Source organism: Procambarus clarkii, chromosome 55 (genome assembly GCF_040958095.1).
Source record: "Procambarus clarkii isolate CNS0578487 chromosome 55, FALCON_Pclarkii_2.0, whole genome shotgun sequence".
In the NCBI taxonomy this organism is placed as follows: Eukaryota; Metazoa; Arthropoda; class Malacostraca; order Decapoda; family Cambaridae; genus Procambarus; species Procambarus clarkii.
Window position 1 is genome coordinate 16,873,181 of NC_091204.1, and position 18,751 is coordinate 16,891,931.

Genomic DNA, 18,751 nt, shown 5'->3' on the forward strand with positions numbered 1-18,751 from the left:
GAGTGAATATCTTCCGATCGCGTCATGTTTCTGCTACACAGAAGGGCTGATGTAGCAGAGCAGGAGGCTAAACTACGATGTATTCTCAGACTGAAGTTAGTAAGAATATTTGTATTTCCAATTTGAATTCCCTGTAAATCTGTCCCCTCTTTACAACCTGATCCTTCTACTCTCTCTCTCTTTGTGGGTCTTGATTGTATCTGGCTTTATGTGATTAGTTTATTGTATGGCTTTATTGTATTAATCTTTTATTGTGTGACTACTAATTTGTACACGTCTGTGTAAATTTGTTATTTCACTTATAATTTCAATCCTGTTCATTGTTCCCAGGTAAATCCCCCTTGCATATCGTCAAAGTCAGTAGGGAAAATTATTTACAAGAGAGCAATTACATATCTGATTGGTTCATCGGACTGACTGTGTGAATTGGAATTTGATTGGCTTACGTTTTGATTCTGTCAATTGAGCTCAGTGTCTCGTCGTTGTGTCACAGCTTGTTATAACTTCAGGTTATAGTTTAGGTGTTATAATAATCTGAGAAGCTTATGAGTATCAGGAACTAGATCCTGTGTAATTCCTAGCGAGTAGTTTACAATGTTGCTATTGTGTATTAACTTGTATATTGTCATGGGTTCGTATATTGTCATGGGTTCGTATATTGTCATGGGTTCGTATATTGTCATGGGTTCGTATCCTGGCCGGGGAGGATTTACTGGGCGCAATTCCTTAACTGTAGCCTCTGTTTAACGCAACAGTAAAATGTGTACTTGGATGAAAAAACGATTCTTCGCGGCAGGGGATCGTATTCCAGGGACCATAGGATTAAGGACTTGCCCGAAACGCTACGCGTACTAGTGGCTCTACAAGAATGTAACAACTCTTGTATATATCTAAAAAAAAAGAAGTATATAGACTAGCGACACTGTTACTAGTTAAAATTCTTGAAAATGATTTTAAGGATTCCACAAAGGTTCAAAGTTTGAGAAACGCTGATCTAGAAGAATGAACTCACTTTTGGGGAAGAACAAATACTAAAAGACTATCATAACAATATTATGAGGGGCCAATAGATAGTCTTTTCAAAGTTGTTCAATGTCAACCAATATTTTCTGGAACCTAAGAACATGGGGAACCAAAGCTCCCCAAAAAAAAGTTGACTGACAGTTGAGAGGCGGGCCTAAAGAACCAGAGCTCAATATTCACCTAGTCGTGCTTGCGTAGGGCAAGCACAACTAGGTGAATACAACTAAGTGAATACATGATATAAGCACATTGGAACCTGAGCTCAGTAATTAAATGTGACCTTAGGGGGTAACCGTGTTTGGGAGATGGGGTCCAAATATAAATTTTGCAACACTGAATGTGTGTAAAGGTTTCTAGTTCTCTACACTTTATTTATGCCACAATGCAATCCAATATTTCTTCACACACCTACACGATTACCAGTAGATTAATCCATGAATGTTTTAGTGCCTATGTCTCCATGAGAAACGTATGAAAAGACATAAGGTGATCAATGAGATTATCTCCCTTAATCCTAACTATATGAGGTGATCAGTGACCGACTTCAACACAATATGAGACGATCAATACCTCCTCATAATACGACGAAGTCCCTTCAGCTTCACTAATCAAACTACCCCCATTAAACTGCTTTAATATTAAAAAGTCAAGCTCTTTCCGGACCAAACTTAATGCTTTATATAAAAGAAAGCAACCAGAGTTAAGTATTTCTTTGCTTTACAATGCCACGCACAAGCACAGAAAAATCGGCATAACTCTAAAAATCTAATTTTTTATGTAAAAAGCAAAAAAAATCAGATTAATACAATTTACCAAGACATTGGTAAATGTACAACACTGCAGAGCAAAAAGAGTTGATTTATTGCAATTATTCTCATCTTAACGACACATGTCAACCCTATGTATATGTATACATACTATCCCCATGTATACCTGTATAGAGTATACACATGTATACCCTATGCATATATGTAATCAGCCGTGACGACTGATTACATGAGCATCCAGCAGAAGATAACACTTTCTTCAATTTGTTTTGGGTAGTGGTTATCTTGGTCTATTCAACTCTAGCCTGAAGGCTCAATCAAAAATGTTATCATGTCTGTCACTCATGTATGAAATTAAAAATTTTGAGGCAAGGCTTTCTGGATAACGTCCCCCCGAGGAAGAGGAAAGGAGATAGACACACACAGAACAGAGCAAAAGAGAGAGAGAGAGAGAGAGAGAGAGAGAGAGAGAGAGAGAGAGAGAGAGAGAGAGAGAGAGAGAGAGAGAGAGAGAGAGAGAGAGAGAGAGAGAGAGAGAGAGAGAGACGAGATGATGCAAGATAACAGCTCACAGCTTGCCTGTTCATTAGCAACAGCTTCACCATTCCTAATGAACCTTTTTCAGAGAGAGAGAGAGAGAAAGAGAGAGAGAAAGAGAGAAAGAGAGAGAGAGAGAGAGAAAGAGAGAAAGAGAGAGAGAAAGAGAGAGGGAGAGAGAGAAAGAAAGAGAAAGAGAGAGAGAAAGAGAGAGAAAGAGAAAGAGAGAGAAAGAGATAGAGAAAGACAGATACAGAGAAAGAGAGAAAGAGAGAGAATAAGAGAGAGAGAAACAGACAGACAGACAGAGACACAGACAGAGAGATAAAGACAGAGACAGAGAGAAACAGAGAGAGAGACAGAGATGAGACAAACAGAGAGGAGAATGAGAATGTCATGAATACACAAGGAGACGACCCATTAAACACTTATCTTCCACCAACTCGGTAAAACCTGGAAAAAAATAGTTTTTTTTCCATTAGTGGAAACTTGGAATTTGTCAGCGAGCACCTACGCCCTACTAAAAAAAAATTAAAATATGTACATTGTTCCGTAACTTACACATTGTGATAGACACCAGCTTATAACATGGTTATTATGAGACATATTTCTCATGCAACAGTTCCTCTTATTGCATAACAGCTTGGTGGCAAAGCTGAAGCATGTATCAAGCTTGTTCATCACAGAGATGAAGAAGCTTGGAAATGCTGGACATTCATGTTGATAACGGGCGAATCATTATTAGATCTTTGGAAATCTGTTCGTTCCTAATAATATTCCTAATAACAACTAGGCGAGCGCGCACAATGCACTCACCCTCCCTACACGCAAAACACTGAAAACCACAGACGCACACATATCGTTTTCATTAAAATTTTCTTGATGTCACCATCAAGGTGACATCGTATCGACAAAGCTTCCTATGGTGCAGTCCGGGAAATCTTTGATAAACTTGGAGTGCAACATATATATATATATATATATATATATATATATATATATATATATATATATATATATATATATATATATATATATATATATATATATATATATATATATATATATATATATATGCAATTGACGATCACAAAACACTGATCATTTTATGCGGAAAATCCACAGAGATTTTATGCGGAAAATTCACCTCATTTCATATTTCTCTGTGGATTTTCCGCATATATATATATATATATATATATATATATATATATATATATATATATATATATATATATATATATATATATATATATATATATATACATATATATACAACATCTGTGTATACATATATACGTATATACTGAACATGAACATGACATGGAATACCTCCCTCCACCATTATGAGAGAGCAGATATCTAGTCAATTGTTTGTAATGCAATAATTTATTCTCAAGCAATCCCGTCATTAACAGGTACATAGATGACAAGCACAAATATAATAATACTTAGCATAGGAATGTGAACATTTCCACCTATTTTCTGGTTGTAACAAGCTCTTCTATGATGCCTAAATGGGTCTTGTACATTGTCAAATATTTTAGTTGTTAATTAACTCGTCAATCAATGCGATTGTAAATTCGTATATTGTGTTAGGCCTTTTATTTAAATGTGCTTGAACTAGAAATTTCCAAAAGTGGGTTTAAAAGAAGTCTGCTGTTGTGTGCTGTTACATATGCCAAGTAATTCTGAATTATATTTCCTTCCCAATTGCCGTAATTCAAACTTTTAGTCAACTAAGCTTTATAAACCACAGGTAAACTACTCTATTCAATCATCCCGTTTCCATAACAAAATCACTAAACAATGTTCGGTAAATATAATATTTCGCTGTGCAATATATCTGTTGACTTCGATATTTGAACGAAAAACATAAGTATTGAGTAATGCAGAGAGTCAGAGAGGGTGTTAATTGTCAGTATTACACCACTGTTATTGTGTAATTGTGTGTTTACAAAAGAGCCTATTCAGTAAGCCGGACAATGTGTATAAAATGTGTATATGATGTTTATATTTTGTTTTGTTCCATCAAATGTTAATTTTTGTTGTGTAATACCAAGTGCAAGCTTGGAAATTTGAGTTAAATTATAATAAATTAGTTACCCGGCGGTGTCCGGGTCGCCCACGCAATTTTAGTGTTTGTAACCCAGGTCGACCCAGGTACCGTGTCGACCCAGAATTTGGATAAAGAGAATTGACAGAATATATAAAATTCAAATAAGAAGCGGTGGAACCAGAGGATACAGGATGAAGCTGGAGAAACAGATGAATGCCAGACATTAGGAAAACGTCTTCAGTGCAAGTCACCAGTAAATGGAACGAGCTTAAGTAGATCGCTAACGAGAACTCAATAACCTGCTTGAAAAACGGAAATACGAAAAAACAAATGAAAGTCTTTTCTAGAACGTGAGACGGAAATACGTGGCTTGGGAGCCGTTGCTCAACCCGGTACACACGCTTGGGTGAGTACGAATAGGGAAGGACTCTCCTGTACTCAGCCTTAGCATCTTTATACTCATCCTGAACCCCCCCAACGCTAATGGCACACGCCGACACGTGAGCAGCTCACGTAATTGCCACAGTGAGATTGCCAATTAAGAGGAGGAGTTGAGAGTGAGGTTTCCAGGTGTGTGTGAGGGGGTGGGGAAAGGTGTGTGTGTGTGTATTCACCTAATTGTATTCACCTAGTTGTGTTTGTGGGGGTTGAGTTTTGCTCTTTAGGCCCGCCTCTTAACTGTCAATCAACTGTTTACTAACTACTATTTTTTTCACACCACACACACACACACACACACCAAGAAGCAGCCCGTGACAGCTGACCAACTCCCAGGTACCTATTTACTGCTAGGTAACAGGGGCATTCAGGGTGAAAGAAACTTTGCCCATTTGTTTCTGCCTCGTGCGGGAATCGAACCCGCGCCACAGAAGTACGATTCCTGCGTGCTATCCACCAGGTAACCAGGCCCCTCTGTCTGTGTGTGTGTCTGTGTGTGTGTCCCCCCCCCACACACACACACACACAACCTATAATCGATTGTGAACAAGACTCCGAATCCGTTGCGGTCTGCCGAATCCATATTGGAATCCGCTCAAAGAGTACCTGCCAGTTTACTTACCAGTTCATTAAAGGAACTGTTCTATATCGCTGAAGTTTTCTTTCTCTCTATATTACTATGAAATATTTAGGCTCTTAGTTTACACCTGTGTACTCTCTCGAGTATCCCGCCCATGTACACAAGTCTACCTTATCCAATTTTTACCCACTCCCGAGCGAACGAGATACCTCGTAATCATGTCTCAAAAAAAAGTCTTTCAAGTGAATATAAGCATCAAGTCTATTTGCATACCTCAAGCCTCTCTATTCTGGATTCAGTCTTGTGGGATTCCTCTAGACTTTCTCCTGGGCGATGAGGGGCGCGATTCTCTTGTTTCTCATTATGGATTTGCTTTATCCAATGAGAATACTAACGGTTAGAGAGAGTAGTGTATATTAACTATGTAATTAGAAGCAGAGGTCATTACCCCTCGTTAACGCGAGCGTGTAATCTTGCGGTCCATTCGCATTGATAGGATGGGGCTGTTGGTGGTGTAAACTGGTAGTTCACCCGTAATTAGTGTAGAGGGCTGGATGTAAACCTTCGTTTACATTGGCTGACGGCACCTAGTGTCAAGTGCTTCAGCTATGTCTAAATGTTAATTCTCTTTTTTCTGTTGATCATATCCTCGTTTGTGTTAAGGATATCGATTGTGAGGGTCGAGGTTATGCGTGCTCGTCCCAAGTATAGAGGAGATATCCCTTTGCCTCACACCTCTCACATGAATAGGATGCCTCTCTTGTGTTTATCCGCCCTCGCCAGGAAGGAAGATTCAAGAGAACCAGGTACCCCCCCCCCAAGCCTCTTCCTCCCATGTCGAGCAAGGCGGGAAACTCCAGGTGTCCGCCGCCTGGCGAACACACACACGGAAGGGTCGAGCAGATGTGGAAATTCTTCCCAGAAAAAGGTAGTCCAATGAGAAGTGTCGCAGAGTTTTGCAAAGAGGAGATTCACGAAGGACAGATTGGATTAGTTGGCTGGTGACGCCTCACACCTCTGAGTGGCGTCTCTTGGGCTGCGTAACCTTAAAGGTGGAGTGAGGAGAGGTTATCTTCTTTTGAGGTTATCTTGAGATCATTTCGGGGCTTAGCGTCCCCGCGGCCCGGTCCTTGACCAGGCCTCTGTTACACACCCCTAGGAAGCAGCCCGTAGCAGCTGTCTAGCCCCCAGATACCTAATTACTGCTAAGTAAATAGAGGAGATTCACTACGGGCACCAGGAAGCAGCCGCCCGTAGCAGCTGTCTAACCCCTAGGTACCTATTTACTGCTAAGTGAACAGATGAATGAGCGTGAAAGAAACTGGCCATTTGTTTCCGCCCCCATCGGGGATCGAACCAGAAACCTCAGGACTACGACTCCCGAGCGCTGTCCACTCAGCTGTCAGGCCCCCTAGAGTGCTAGGGTTATGTACCGAAGACTGCCTGGGCAAGAAGGCAATATGGTCAGGCAGTGAAACTTGTAAACTATTATACTGATTTCAGAATAGTTTACTTTGAAGATACTTAATCTGTATAGACTCTTGTCATTGATTTTAGTGATTATATATTTTAATCAAGGACTGGAATTATTATCCGTGTTGTAATGATTATAGCAAATCAAGTCACAACTGAAAGGGCCCGAGTTAGACTCCCGCGATAGGACAAAGACGTTTGGAAAACTTCATATTCTGATGGTCCTGTTAATGTAGCAGTAAATAATTAGTCGGGAGTTAGGCGTCTGTTGTGGGTGTCATCTGAAAGGTTAGTAGTTGGGCCTCGGGGAATCTCAATAAATCAACAGGCTTCCTGTCCCCCGACAATGGGAAACCATACCTAGTATTTCTAAACTAGGAGTCAGGAGGGAGGCTGAGACGGTTTGAGAATGACATTGCAGCACAAGCTAAGCACCAAACAATGTCTTTTTATAACATAACGACTGCGAAATGTTACAGGACCTAGACAAACTCCAGACGCGTGTGAACAAATGGTTGCTAGAGTTCAGTCCCAATAAGTGTAAGGTAATGAAGATTGAGACAGGTACCTTAAACGAAAAGTAGCTACAGAAAACAGTGATAACCCGTACGAGTGGTCGATAAGTGGAACACACCAAGATGTTTTGGAGGTCACCTTAATTCGCCCTATTTTAAGGACATATTAGACAAAACATTTAAGCGACAGAATAGTTAAGATATCAGTCAACGGATACGACAAGGATAGCAGGCGGGGGGGGGGGGGGGGGGCATAAAGAGCTTAACCACACTACCCCCCCACCCCCCTGTAGGCTCTAGTTACCTGTCTTTGAGGACCTCTCATTAACAAGGGTACACCCAGCAGGTGCCCAAGATGGTGACGCAGGAGACAAACAGGATAACTTTCCTCTGTGCAGTTAGACTCGCTTAAGAAAAGGCGATTGTCTGGGGGTGGGGGAGAGTAGATGTTGGGTGGTTAACCTGCAAGTGGGTTAAGGGTGCTATTCCCCCCCCCCCCTCGTCTGCTGCTACTGCTGCAGCAAGTAGTCCCAACCAGCTGCTGGTAAGGGATGGTTCCACTTCAGCACAGTTCATGATGCTAAATCACTTGTCGCGCCCGATTGTCCCCCCTCGCTTATATTGCCAGATAAGCCGGCCCAACGTCCTGAATGTACACTGTACTCAGTGTACGCTCGCTAAATATCTTTGCAGCATCAAGGTTTAGCTCATGGGCTCCGCCTTTACCAGTTGCCGGGTAGTTTATGCACTTGTGGTATTAACCTCGTACCATACTCATTCACGTTTTCTAGCTCGGCTTTATTTTGTCGTAGAGTGCCAAGGCCAGATTCACGAAGCAGTTCCCCAAGCACTTACGAGCGTGTACATCTTTCCTCAATCTTTGACGACTTTGGTTACATTTATTAAACAGTTTACAAGCATGAAAACTTGCCAATCAACTGTTGTTATTGATATAAACAGCCTCCTGGTGCTTCGGAGCTCATTAACTGTTTAATAATTGTAAACAAAGCCGTCAAAAATTGAGAAAGATGGACAGATTCGTAAGTGCTTGCGTAACGGCTTCGTGAATCTGGCCCCAGGTTGGCATACCCCAGTGAGTGCTTTAGGTATATCTTGTACAATTATCTGAAGAATACTTTTCCCAAGCCTCTAAATGGTATTTTCATATTTAGTGGTTCCCAGCACCAGCCGTTATTCTGTTCATGTGTGAGAGTTCTCTCGGGGGGAGGCTTAATTTTTATATTTTTTGCGTTTCGGGAATGTGTCTACTTCGTTTCACATTGATCAATGGATGTCCTGCTGCCTTTACAATTCTCATTACCTTGCATTTACCTGGGCTGAAGTCAAGTAGCCACTTCTCAATCCCTTCCCCGAGCTTATTATGCAAGTTGTTCTTCAACTTTTCACAACTCATGTTTGAATATTTTCATTAATTTTGCGTTGTCTGAAGGCACCGTTATATTTTCAGCCTCTTAATTGTATCACTGATGTATTTCTACAGTAGTGTATTCCCCAGTTTGGAGCCTTGTGGAGCTCCACTGGTGGTGTCCGATTACTTTGAGGCTTCCCTTCTTATCGTAAACTGTTTCCAGTCAGAGAGATACTCTCAAAGTAAATTAAACTCCATTTTAATTTATATAAAAAAACATTTTTATCAATCGCCATATATGTCTCACTTCAATTTCAATCTCTATTAACGAGCAAACTACCTTTTAAAGCTTCCGTCAGATGATACCCAAGCACTTGGGGGTGGACGGTAGAGCGACGGTCTCGCTTCATGCAGATCGGTGTTGAATCCCTGACCGTTCAAGTGATTGGGCACCAATCCTTCCCCCGTCCCATCCCAAGTCCATATCCTGACCCCCTTCCCAGTGCTATATAGTCGTAATGGTTTGGCGCTTTAGCCTGATAGTTCCCTTCCGTCACATGATACACGCGTCGCTATATAGTCGTAACGGTTTGGCACCTTCCCCCTGGTAATTCCCTTCCCTAGTTATCCTTCCCTACATGGAAGGATAACAGTTGTTAATGTTAAGCAACGCGTGTAGATATCATGAGTTAGAAGCTTAAAAAGGTAGTTTGTTCGTAAATAGAAAGGGATTGAAATTGATGAGAGGTATATATGGCGATATATGGCGTATATATATCATATTTTGATATATGGCGAGGCATATAAAGACAAGCTGGGACGACTACGTGGCAATATCTGTGTCGCCGGATGTTCAAAATGGAGCTAAATATCTCCGAAAGCCAATGCGAGAACACGAGGACACTCTATATATCAGGAGAAGGAGAAGGCACCAAGCCATTACCACTATATAGCACTTGGGTAAGGAATTGGGATGGGACGGAGGGGAAGGAACGATTCCCAACCACTTGGACGGTCGGAGGATTGAACGCCGACCTGAATGAAGCGAGACCATCGTTCTACCATCCAGCCCAAGTGGTTGGACAGACGAGTGAAAAGAGTGACTATTTCCAGGGTCTTCATCCTATAAAGTCCTGGTCTGGGCTAGAGGTCCAATTCGAGCAGTGCAAATAGCCACGAGTCAGTATCAACTCTGGACTCCTGGCAGAGTCCTGGTCCCAGCCCGGCTGGGACCTCACCACCTCCTAGTACAAACATCCTAGTCATGTTCCGTCCTCAGCACCTCCCAGTACAAACATCCCAGTCTTGCCTCGATCTCAGCGCCTCCCAGTACAGACATCCTAGCCCTGCTGGGACTTCACCACCTCCTAGTACAAACATCCCAGTCATGCCCCGTCCTCAGCACCTCCCAGTACAGACATCCTAGCCCTGCTGGGACTTCACCACCTCCTAGTACAAACATCCCAGTCATGCCCCGTCCTCAGCACCTCCCAGTACAGACATCCTTGCCCTGCTGGGACTTCACCACCTCCTAGTACAAACATCCAGTCATGCCCCGTCCTCACCACCTCCCAGTACAGACATCCCAGCCCGGCTGGGACCTCACCACCTCCTAGTACAAACATCCTAGTCATGCCCCGTCCTCAGCACCTTCCAGTACAGACAGCCCAGCTGGGAACTAGCCCGATCCCCTTCCAGGGCCAACCTCAACAGCTCACCTCAGTTACCTGTCGATAGTTTTCTCCTCGCGGGAGTTACAGCGGCATACGGAACATAAACATAGCTGGTGGCGGCGTTGGCGCCGCGGGAATTAGCCCCTTGCGCCTACCGTTGGCCGTACCAGAATAGCGTGGCCCCTCGCCAAATTTGCCATCAATGAATGTTCGGCAGGCGGGTGTAAATTGCCTCCAGAGACGTTGCAGCCACTTTGTTGCTCCAATATTCCCCCGCCTGTGGTAATATCTGGCCTCTATTACTAAATGTGCCTCCCCCCCCCCCACACTTTGTTATTACTGAAATGGGTTGTTATAACGAGGTGTGTCAAGGCCACATTGAGCCTCTTTACCTTGACACCGCCCCCCACTATCTCCTGATACCGCCCCCTATCTCCTGATACCGCCCCCTATCTCCTGACACCGCCCCCCTATCTCCTGATAACGCCCCCCTATCCTCTGACACCAGCAATTTCTTCACAGTGATACCTGGTTGATGGGGTTCTGGGAATTCTTCTACTCCCTAAGCCCGGCCCGAGGCCAAACTCGACTTGTGAGAGTTTGGTCCACCAGGCTGTTGCTTGGAGCGGCCCGCAGGCCCACATACCCACCACAGCCCGGCTGATCCGGAACTTCTCTTAGAAAACAGTCCAGTTTTCTCTTGAAGATGTCCACGGTTGTTTCGGCAATATTCCCTCTAGTCGCTGGGAGGACGTTGAACAGCCGTGGACCTCTGATGTTTATACAGTGTTCTCTGATTGCGCTTATGGCACCTCTGCTCTTCACTGGTTCAATCTTGCATTTTCTTCCATATCGTTCACTCCAGTACGTTGTTATTTTACCGTGTAGATTTGGGACCTGACCCTCCAGTATTTTCCATGTGTATATTATTTGATATCTCTCTCGTCTCCTTTCTAGAGAGTACATTTGGAGAGCTTTGAGACGATCCCAACAATTTAGGTGTTTTATCTCGTCTATGCGTGCCGTATATGTTCTCTGCATTCCCTCTATTTCAGCAACCTCTCCTGCTCTGAAGGGGAAAGTGAGTACTAAGCAGTACTCGAGACAGGACAACACAAGTGACTTGAAAAGTACAACCATTGTGATGGGATCTCTGGATTTGAAAGTTCTCGTAATCCATCCTATCATTTTTCTGGCTGACGCGATATTTGCTTGGTTATGCTCCCTAAACGCTAGATCGTCGGACATCAGTATTCCCAAATCCTTGACATGCTGTTTTTCTACTATTGGAAGATTCGATTGTGTTTTGTACCCTTGTATTATGTTTCAGACCCTCATTTTTGTCGTACCTGAGTACCTGAAATTTATCACTGTTAAAATGTATAACCCTACCCAGCACCCCCGCCCCCCTTCCCGGGAAGGATTATTTAATATTCATTCCTCCCCCCCCCCCTTTCCACGACTTCACGTGCAGGGTAAAAATGATTGGGGTCTTCAGGTGGCATGCGATTTGCATTGGAGATGCAAACAATCAGTAATTAGTCTGTGCTACATTGCAAAGTTGATGGGCGTGCAGGGAGCGAGGGGGGGGGGAGACTAGTCACACCCGGAACGGTCAAAGATCAAACCATCAATCGTGTTGTTCTCGTGTAGCTAGCGAGAAATTTTCTCTCCCGTGTGGGATGGGCTGCACCTTTGTTCTATACGCATGTTGGCCAACCGAGTATATGTTTTAGTGAGGGGTTTCCACGGTCGGCTGGCCGATGCTGGCCGTGTTGAAACTGCGATTTTACCCCACTGTTGTGAACCTCCGATTGTTGTCTACCACTATCCTTCAACCCTCTGATGGTTGAAGGATCTGAGAACGCGGCTAAACTGATCGGCTGCCGACAAACTGCAGAATTGAAGCGAGAAGCTACCAATGGATGGTCCCAATTTAACTTTGGGGTTATCGCTTTGGTGAGAACGACGTTAACCGAGAATTTCTGTAGTTCCCGGTGGATGGGGCCATGGCCACTGGGATCAAGGAAGGGGACAGGGGGCGCGGGCTACGACCAAGTTCAGCAATTATCAGGCTTGGTCTAAGTGTAAATGTGCGTTATTGTCTAGTACAAGTACATGGGTGTTTAGCAGTCTTTTATAACCTACTGTGCTCTAGTCTTTAGTGCCTTTGTTCGTGCTTGTAGAGGTATCTCTTTGGTCATCTTTTTCTTCATTTATGTTTACTGGATACTGGGCATTTTGTTTATATTTTCCGTTAAGGGCGATTCTAATGTGCGGTATTGTGTGGCGTGGTGTGGATTACCAGGTAACTGGTGTGGCGTGGTGTGGATTACCAGGTAACTGGTGTGGCGTGGTGTGGATTACCAGGTAACTGGTGTGGCGTGGTGTGGATTACCAGGTAACTGGTTGTGTATATTTAAAGTCTTACCGGGGGGGGGGGGCGTCCCCACCCCCCCATTTTATTTTAATGGTGCAATTTATTAATTATTTACACGTATATAAAATAAAACTGCGTAGTGGCTTTAAGGTTGCGTTTGTTCATTCTTTTCATTTGTATGCGTTTAGTGTTATAAATTACCCCAGAGCTTTCATGCTTTTAAATTTCACATTTATCGTTTCTGTACTTGTGTAAGGCCAGTTATGTTATGTGGACAAGGGTGGGGTTGAGGGGGGATGCTTTTATCCTGTGTGTTCTGGGGCTTTATTTTTTAGCTAGCTTGCAGCTCGTTACTCTGCAAGTTTAATAAATGAAAGATAATTATATCAAAGGACAAAATTAACCCCCACACAAGGAACAAGTCCTATCCAGACTAATAACTTTACGTAGAGCCTAGAGTTTAACGATTGCAATGTTTTAACATTCTGGGAACTAACTGTTACAGTCTGAGGTTTGTATCAATTTGCACCAAGTAACAAATTACCAGGAAAAGGAATAAGAATCATTAATTTCTCCATAATGTCTACATATTTTTTTACAATCCCAGGATGCACCCTGGGTTTGTACGTTCATTGCCATGTTCATTACATTCTGCCACTCAAATCCCGGGTACTTATTTACTGCCAGGTGAACAGGCGCATCAGGAGAAGTCTACCCATTTGTTTCTACCATAACCGTGTAGCTAACCCGGGTTCTTGGCTCAACTGATCTCTAGCCCTGACAGGGAAGGACCTGTGGGCGTGCAGTCCATCGTGGTACAAATTGCGGAAATTTCTTGGAGCTTCTCGACTTTCCAGACACGAAGTTAGGACATTGCAGGAGTCCTCCCCCCCACACTGGATCGCCACACGAGATAAACTGGAAACGAGCATCTCTCCGGTAGTGTCAATGAGCCTGGAACCCAATTCTCCTGGGAACGCCGAGGGCATTAACTACCCCGGAGGGACCAAGTATCTTATGCTATAGAGACCAAGATTATCAACCTTCCAGTTGCTTTTACTAGTTTGACTTCACTGCTTCGCAGTAGTTGGCCGCACCACATTAATACAGACATAATCCAGGGTGGATATACCCCATGTAGTCCAACACCATTAACGCTCTGGGAATGGGGGGGGGGGGAGGGGTATATCGCGGCTCCAGTTGGGGTGGGGGGGGGGGGGGGGGAAGCAAGGGATCGACAGGAATGTGTCCATTAAAAAAATGTGAGGTTTCTGCTGGCCACAGAGCCGAGGAAAGTATTTCGTCATTAAGGTCGTAGCCTCTTTCATCCCAACCATTTGAGCCGTCACAATGCCACCAGCATGCAAATTCATATCTTTACTATCGCCCCGTTGCAAATTCGCTTATTCAGTGTGAATTTGAGCCCCAAGATGAAGGGCCACTAATTCATATGGGGATCTGGAGTTTATACCCGTCTTGTTGACACGGGTACTGCCAAGGGCGAGCTCTTTAGTGGGGGGCGAGGCGGGCCACTGCTCTTGGGGGCGGTTTTCCGTTACGAGATACTAGCGATAAGACCATTAATGTAAAATAATATATAGCCTTTGAAATAAAACATTAACTAGCTAATTGTAATTATAAGGCGTGAAGGATAGATGAACTTGTTAATGTAATATTCTCGGTTTAGGTCTGATAAATTATTCCTACCATTTAATACTTTTTGCGCTACCGCTCACAGGAAGAGTATGGGGTGCATAATTAACTAGCCGCCTCCAGCGACAACCATCAAATCAAAGGCACGGGCTATTCCCCCCCCCCCCCCGACCGACCGTTGGGCTGATCCAGCTGGGATTTTGTCAAGTCTGGTTTGCGTGCTAGAAGGAGTAAAATTCACACATTTTCACCTTCAACTGGCAGATATCCGCACGTTATAATAATAATAATAATTTTTATTTAGGTAAAGGTACATACAGAGAGATTTTACAAAGTTTGTTGGCTTTATAGATAGAGCTAGTACATACAATGCCTAAAGCCACCATTACGCAAAGCGTGTTGATAACTTTCTGATATTTATACACCTTCCCTCCCGTCCCCCAAACACTTTGTACACAGCTTACCATTCACGACTAATGCTTCCAATATTGCCTCTTCCCTAGTCCCATATTCACCGTTTTTTAACAACTATTAAGGAAATTGGCTAAGCTACATTATTTGAGATGGAAGTTAGAGAAAAGTACATTAACTATTTTATGTCTAAAATTGACTACCTGCTGTCAGCCTCTGCCAACCAATCCCCCATTGGTTATTCAGACCCCGCCCCTCCCACATTCTCTTATGCAGAACCCCTCCCCAGCCTGAAATTGGTGCACTACCCCCTAATCACACTACTGCAGAACATCCCGGAGAAGGAAAATTAAATAATTATCAAAAGAAGGCACCAAACCGGGAAGGCTATGTACGGAGAAGGAAAAGTCCCAGACGACAGAGGCACGCTGCTGTTTTGCGTATCTTTAGGTTATCTTGAGATGATTTCGGGGCTTTAGTGTCCCCGCGGCCCGGTCCTCGACCAGGCCTCTACCCCTAGGAAGCAGCCCGTGACAGCTGACTAACACCCAGGTACCTATTTTACTGCTAGGTAACAGGGGCATAGGGTGAAAAACTCTGCCCATTGTTTCTCGCCGGCGCCCGGGATCACAAGTCCAGCATGCTGTCCGCTTGGCCGACCGACAAGGTATATAGTGACCTTGTATTGGTGATAATTTAGACAGTACGTAGTATCCATGGGACAAGCTATAAGGCTAGATCTTGGGACTGGTGCCAATTGGCTTCAGGTAAACACTTACGCAAAGTTATTTATATTCATTGGTAAATCTAAACTGCAGGTAGTCTAGTAACGTGACCTCTTATCAGGCAATGAGAGAAGTTGACGAGTATAACACTAAGACTGACTTCTGTATTCTTGCCTCAAGTCAAAGGAATATACCACCAAGAGTTGCTAGTGTGCGCCAATCCTCACTTTAAAGTTTACGATTTAGAAGATTGTTAGGACAGGTTAAACCTACGCTAGTACTTGTCTCAACCGTTTAAGTTGCACTACTCAATTCAGAACAAAAATATATGGTGGGTTCAATGTTAAATCCAACTAGCCAGACGCTTACTGCAAGAAATATATTTAAAGCCCAGCAAAATACTACAACTCTGACTGCTTTAAAGACAATTTATGCTAAACTTCAAAATGTAGTTTTTTGAATAAAACTTTCGCAACAGCTACAAGACATTCACCATATGAGATCTACATTAAACGCAAATAGATCAACTATTACGGTCATAAAATCCAGTTATCGTTACTGTTGCCAACGAGCGCTTTTAAAGGAACAAAATATGAGCTATGCCAGGCTTTTTAAAATTGCCATTCCATAACATTTCCACGTAGAAACTAATGTAAAATGCAATCCCACTCACCTGGCAGCGATAGCGAGTATTGTCGAAGTACAGGTGCAGCTGTAGCTTAGTACAAATCGAATACATGAACCAGCAGGCCAGTCTGTCCGATCATTAGATGACGCAAGGCTCGTTTGCCAAATTTCTCCAGTCATCAGACACTTCACTAATCCTGTAATGAAGTTATTTATCACGATTTGCAAGACATTAACCAAATTTACATGCATAAAAATACTCCCCGCCCCCCACGATCTTACTATGCAAGTTACCAATTGTTAAAAGTAGTCTTGCCAGAGTGGCCGATTGAAAAACTTGTTAAAAAATTATTTTCTATAATTTCTACCGCTAGTTAATAATAAAATTAAACTAAAAAAAAAATTGACAAGTCAAACAGCACTTCAATGTACAAATTAGTTACGTGTCAAGATGGAGGGAGGGACGTCCAAGATCACCACTCATCACCTCCAAGACTGTAAAAGTAGACTTCGTAAATCAATCAACTACCTTAAATTCCCACAAATCAACACGTTGAAGATAGCACAGCAAACTAGACCAAACACATCATTATACAGTAAAGTCCCAGCTATATTAACCCCTCATTTGTGAGTCATTTGTGTTAACAAACAATAAAAACTTCACAGCGTCTCAAGAACACATAAGACAAGGGTCTCGAACATGGAGCCCGTCTTGGGACCACACAGCCAACCAACCTCCCACCACCGTGATGGCTGGACACAGAATGACCACCAACACCGTCCTCGGCCCCTCAATCACTCCCTCCACCTCTGAACTGCTTGTTCAAGGGTAGAACGAGGCCGTGCCCAGGTCAAGCTCTCCCTTCATGAGCAATATCAGAGTGCTGAAATATGAAATTCTTTAGCCTAAGTTGATATTATTTGTGTATATATATATATATATATATATATATATATATATATATATATATATATATATATATATATATATATATATATATATATATATAAATATAAATATAAATATAAATATTATATATAAATATAAATATAAATATATATATATATATAAATATATATATATATATATATATATATATATATATATATATATATATATATATATATATATATATATATATATGTCGTACCTAGTAGCCAGAACGCACTTCTCAGCCTACTATGCATGGCCCGATTTGCCTAATAAGCCAAGTTTTCCTGAATTAATATATTTTCTCTAATTTTTTTCTTATGAAATGATAAAGCTACCCATTTCATTATGTATGAGGTCAATTTTTTTTATTGGAGTTAAAATTAACGTAGATATATGACCGAACCTAACCAACCCTACCTAACCTAACCTAACCTATCTTCATAGGTTATGTTAGGTTAGGTAGCCGAAAAAGTTAGGTTAGGTTAGGTTAGGTAGGTTAGGTAGTCGAAAAACAATTAATTCATGAAAACTTGGCTTATTAGGCAAATTGGGCCTTGCATAGTAGGCTGAGAAGTGCGTTCTGGCTATTAGGTACGACATATATATATATATATATATATATATATTCAACTATATAATAACCTTAACATACTGCGCACATTTAGGCACTGGTTAGGTTAGGTGTTTAGGTTCTGTTGGCGATTATTTGTATTTGTAGTACGTGGGTGAAGCATTTACAGCGTTGTGATTCGAACAAAATTCGTCAGTGAAGCACTTGTTCCGGAAGTGTTCGAACGTCATCAGTTGTGAGTCGTGTGTAAACCGCCAGCACCCATGGAACATGTAGCACAGTTGCCAGAACACAACATATTGTACTTGTAATATCGAACGTAAAACATCTAATTCCTTTTAGTGTTGCAGACCTCAACATTTCTCGCACGAATGCAACGAACATCGTAAATATAAAGAAAGTTGTGTTACAGTCAACACCAAATTGTGTTGATTCATTGCATGTCCATAAACATCGAACTTTCAATATCTTTGTTAATTGCAACATTACAAATGCTGAATAATTACATAATAATACTTGCAGCAATAAACTTTATTGTTGCAACACAAGGACCGTTCAGAGTGTTAGTACAGATTTAGGTGCAGGTAAGCAATTGCATTCTTGGAAACTTTGCTGTTAATTATATTTAAGTAAATAATGGCCTTTACAGGAGATGATAAAAATGTTGAATCTTTGTGTTTCAAGTGCTGGAATTCCTCGCAGTCTTGTCAATATTAACATTTCTTGAAGCGTGCAACGTTGCAATAATGGAAGAGCTAGAGAAGGCTCCAGTGCTCGAGAAATTGGATTTACACACGTCATGGTGTAAGTGTTTAATTTACACAATGCTGACAATTATTTAATTAGTTTCAGAAGCGCTAACCGTAAATAAGCTTAGTGTTGAGGAGTATATATATATATATATATATATATATATATCCGCTTGACCATCATATGGGTTCGAGTCACTTCTGGGGTGTGAGTTTTCATTCGCATATAGTCCTGGGGACCATTCAGGCTTGTTCGCATTTGTGTTC

The 18,751-nt window shown here is 42.2% G+C and overlaps 1 long non-coding RNA gene across 1 annotated transcript in view; it reads right to left on the bottom strand.

Moving 5' to 3' along the window:
• Positions 1 to 16,975, bottom strand: part of LOC138352821 (uncharacterized) — a 54,021-nt gene extending 37,046 nt beyond the window's left edge. Inside the window, exons 1-2 of the long non-coding RNA XR_011222896.1 lie at positions 16,674 to 16,975; positions 16,277 to 16,427 (exon numbers count right to left, since the gene is read on the bottom strand). This is a non-coding gene — a long non-coding RNA (uncharacterized lncRNA). The remainder of the gene's footprint in view (positions 1 to 16,276; positions 16,428 to 16,673) is intronic.
• Between the last annotated feature and the right edge of the window lie 1,776 nt (positions 16,976 to 18,751).